We start from the raw sequence: 4,756 nt of genomic DNA on the forward strand, positions 1-4,756 counted from the left end.
CCCCTGTTCCTATAAGTAGAGCATTACTGAGGCAGTCTTCCTCTCTCCTCAAATGTTAGCCAGTGTGCATGTAGTCCATTTATGCCCAGTAGAGTCTGTGAGATAGGATAACAAGAGATTCTGGACACTCTATTTCTTCTCTGCCTCTAAGATTTTCCCAGTAAGCTCCATCTCATCTGTACCTTTATGGTACTATGGTTTTATGTCTACACTCTTTTTTTTAGGACAGCTGTTAGTCCTTAAGGGACATACTCCACTCTGCCTATGAATTTTTGGAAAAAACTCAACTGGCTTAGTCATGGGTGGATACTATTTCTTTCCAATTGTGAGGACAGGTCACCCTCTGCTAGCCCTGAGTGAGTGGGCTGGCTGTTAGGTCAGCTTAGCCCTCCCTCCTTTAAATGACTGCTGAGAGGTCTGTTCCAAACCCCAAAAGAGTCATTTTGCCAGGGTAGGTATCAAGTAGCCACCTAGTCTCTTAGCCCAGTACCCTGCAAGCCTCACAGATGTTTTACTCATTTCTTGAGGCCTTTTAAAAATGCAAGTTTAGGCAGCAGAATGGTCTGTCAATCACAAAGTCTCCCAATGACAAAAACAAACAAACAAAACCCCTGGAGGCCTTCATGCCTCATTCACATGTGGTGTGCTGGGTGCCAAGAGCTGGAGCTGAGTTGGGGGCTGAAGTCTTCACAAGAAATAAAGTGGCCACAGCCTTCAATAGTTTGGATAAGATGATTCAACTCCAAAGAAACACTGCCGACATCAGACATATCTGTGTTTTGGCTCCTGTTGCCCTGACTGACTGTCTTATATCTAGTAATGGCAGTTGCCTGGCAAGCAGGAACTTGATATGCTGATTCTAAAATTCATATAGAAGAACAAAGGGCCAATAATAGTCAAGACATATCTGAGGAAGGGTAAATGTACGTGGACTGCAGAGAAAATTAGCAGATGTGAGGTATCACTATGAAATCCACTTCCATCTCACTACGTTATGCAAGAGAGTCAGGCTGTCCAGGCTTAGATGCAGGTGGAGATCGCTGACCAGCTTGAGGGCAGTCCACACCTGCCCCTCATCTACCCAAGTAATGAGGACCACCTGGTTAATCTGATACACTCTCCAGGACATACCGATTTTGCCTCTGAAGTATAAGCTGGTTGCATTTGTGATGGGTACATCGTTGTGGTAAATGTGATGGAAGCAGTCTGTCTGCAGATATAAGAAGTTCTGTGACAAGTCTGGATCAAAAATATTCATCTAGGTTTAGTGATTAGTAAATGAGATTACTTGATAGTGGAACTGAAATTCACTCCACAAGAGGCCTATTCTCATCTGACACATCTTTTAGAAGAGATTAACGCACTCACAGGAACTCTTTTACTTCTAACGTCCCAGAAGGAGAGCAGAGAGAGACTAAATTGCAAGTGAATCCAAATTCTGAACAAGGAAGGCAAGAATATGACTGAAGCACTGGCTTAGAGGATATGGATACTTTTTATGTTACTTCTCCCAGATTAAAGAAATATGGTTACCAGTGCATTGGATGGGTGAGACTTTGGAATTGAGCTCCTTGACAAAATCTAGTCAAAAGATTAGCATCAGAAAGGAAGATTTTTTGAAAACCTGTGAGGAGATTATTAGATGACTATAAAGAATAAGAAAATTAGGAGGATTGATCAGGCAAAAGGAAAGAAATTTTTTATTTATAAAGTTGATCCTGGAAAATATATGTAGTTTATATGATGCTGTCTTAAAAAATAACAAAGAAAAAAATTAATAAAATAGTAAGTTCTTTAGGATAAAATATTGGAGCCCAGAAGGCAACTCATTTAGATACTAAAGTTCAGAACAATGCCATTTACTGTCAGTGGCCACCATATCCCAAACTGTTCTTGCTATAGTGTGTCAGAAACGTTATAGCTTGCTTAATATTATAGCTGAGAGAGTGGAGAAATTAATGGGCACAAGAGGACAAATGTTTGATTCTCTTCCACAAGAAACCCAGGCACTGAAAGTAGCTTTTATGAGATGTAGAAGTGAAGACAATCCTCCAGTTATAATCTTTGTTTCCAACATATTTCCAGTTAGTGCTAAGGTTTTCCCTCACAATAAGCCATGATCTCTCACTCAAGAAGAAATCTGACATGAGGACGTGAGACAAAGGCACATGGAGAAGCTGGCAGCAGTTCAGGGGCAGGTGCCTTTCTAGCCCACCCCAAATGGGAGTGCCCATGAAACAAATCCAAAGAGAGAAGAGTCAAGAGGTGATGAGCAAAAGATGGAGATTATGACCTCTAAACCTGTGTTTTAAGAGGGAAACAATCAAGTATGTTGTATTTCATATGGCTTGAAGAGGAACTAAAAGAAAGATGGCCCAAGGACGGTCAGCTTGAGCTTTTGCAACAGGTACCATTAGGTTTCTCAGTTCCAGCAGATGTCCTTCCCCAAGTCCTCACATGCCATTTTGTATTCTTAAGAACACAGATCTTCTGATTAGAATGGAACTAGGAACTGGAAAATCTAGAGGGGCTATCTCTAAGAATAGGAGGCCTACAAGACTTTGTGGTGATTTCTGCAATACTGTGTAGCTTGCCACCCTGCCTACCATTTATTCCACTCAACTTTGTAGCCACCCTTATTGTCAGGGTTGCTGTTGAATAAAGACCCCCAAGTGAAATGCCCCACCTCATCAAAGAAATGAAGCTGTTAAACCAAATGACCCCTTGGAACTTAATTCAGGAAATTGAGCTGAGGGCACATTTTAGTTACAACCAGAGAAATCCACATTCAACAATGCCTGATGACTTAAAGAAAAATTTGTAAAGATTCAAATCAGTGTACCTGAACCCATTATTCTATTCAGAAGAACAATCATAAAACCTTCAAAAGTTGATATGGTAAATGAATAGTCAATCAACAAAAAATTACAGTCATACACAGAACAAAAGAAAGCAAAATCCATGAAGGAATCCAGGTTGACTCGTGTTAATCACCAAAACAACTTTCAATAAATTTGTCATGCTCAGTGTGAAGAAGTCAGTCAGATTCTGGAAGAAAATAGTGATCTGGTTTGTTCTATGGAGGAACTGACATCCTCAGTGAATCAGGGCAGAAATATTCATGATCCACCAGAAGATCTAAGAGGGAATTGTGAATTCAAGGGAAAACTAGAGCAACATCTAACAGGGAGAAAATGGAGGAACACTGTTGGCCAAATCTGGTTGTTTGTCCCAAGAAAATTTGGGTCCAACCTATTAGTCCATAATAGTGAAGCTTTTCAGAATTTGATATGACCAGGCCCAACTGATCAAATTTCCAAATAAGCCAGTAAATACTGAGATTTGGACAACAGCACTGTGAGTATCTTCCAATAGCAGCCCCCTCTGGGCCCATCCTCTCATGGATGCCCTCTCATGGGCATCTGTTTTGTCTTAGAATATGAGCCTTAAGTAACTTCGAGCAACAAGGAGCAAGTGATAAGCAGAATCAAGAGCCAAGTGGTCTATTAAAGGAGAAACAGGGGGAAGATGAAACCTAATCTGGTCAAGATGAAAACCAAGATGGCTGCTCTGAGCCTTTTGAGAAGGGGACTGCTCAGAAAGGAGAAGTGCTACTGCCTGATTGCTGTGGACTCTTCTCAGGACAGCTAACTGCCACCATGAGAGAAGTGTGTTGAGATGTGCTACAAGTGAAACCTCAGTGCCTGCTGGCAGTTATGCACACATGTGGCATCGTGCCCACAGGTAATGTTCTTGGCTTAGTAAGTCTATACTGTCTTGTCAAAGAGAAAAGTTTAAGTGTTTCAAGAAAAAGAAAAGATTAGGCAGACATGTTTTTCATTAAGCCTCTGCTGCCCATGGCCCAAAGCTTACTTCATGGATGAAATCAGGAAGAAGCCAGCTCATAACTGGTATTCAGCCATTGGGAAATCATTCCAGCAACCTGTCCTGGGTGCCAACCACTGAGGAAAAGTACTTGCACTTTGGGGAAAAGGCTGATTCAGAGAACCAGACATGGAAGTACATGAACATGGTGATAAAGTAGAAAGGCTTTTTTCTGGAAAAGATTGTGGAGCACATGGGAAAAGCAGAGACCCCTCAGCCAAAATAAGTAACTGATATCTGCAATACTGACTCATGGGCCAAACCTAGTCTCCACTGGTAGATATTCTATTTGGAGCCTTATTGTAGACCATCAGTGTTTAACCAAAAGAGGCTACAGTTGTTCCCACAATGCTTGACATCACAACAGTGACTGAACAGAGTGCTTCTATTTCCAACTTTTGTTCTATGTATCACCCTGGATATGGATAATGCTTTCCTGGACATGGCTGACACTCCAGGAAGAGCAAAAGAATCTACTTGGCTTTACTTGGAAGATAAAGAACACCATTTCAGGTGAGTAATATATCTATAACAAAAGTAGGGTAACACTCTGCATTCAAAAGAAAAGATGAAATTCAAAAAGATTGATAATACCACTTATTGACCAGGATATTGAATGACTAGAATTCTGTATAGAGTACAACCTTGCCAGATGTACAGAAAGGAAAGGACAAAGATATCCAGCTGTAGGTAGCTAACTGTGGTAGGCAGAATTCTAAGGAAGCTGTATGACTCCCCTCCCTCTGTATAATTCCCTTGCATTGAATGTAAGCAGGACCTGTGAATATGATTCAGACCTGTGATAAAATTATGTCATAAGGTAAAGGGATTTTGCAGCTGTAAGTAAGGTGCCAAATCATTTGCATTTGAG

General features: G+C 41.0%; 1 pseudogene; it reads left to right on the forward strand.

Annotated features, from left to right (window-relative positions):
* The first annotated feature begins 623 nt into the window (after positions 1-623).
* On the forward strand, positions 624-4,115 carry LOC137763480 (elongation factor-like GTPase 1; annotated as a pseudogene).
* Positions 4,116-4,756: the final 641 nt, after the last annotated feature.

Source organism: Eschrichtius robustus, chromosome 4 (genome assembly GCF_028021215.1).
Source record: "Eschrichtius robustus isolate mEscRob2 chromosome 4, mEscRob2.pri, whole genome shotgun sequence".
In the NCBI taxonomy this organism is placed as follows: Eukaryota; Metazoa; Chordata; class Mammalia; order Artiodactyla; family Eschrichtiidae; genus Eschrichtius; species Eschrichtius robustus.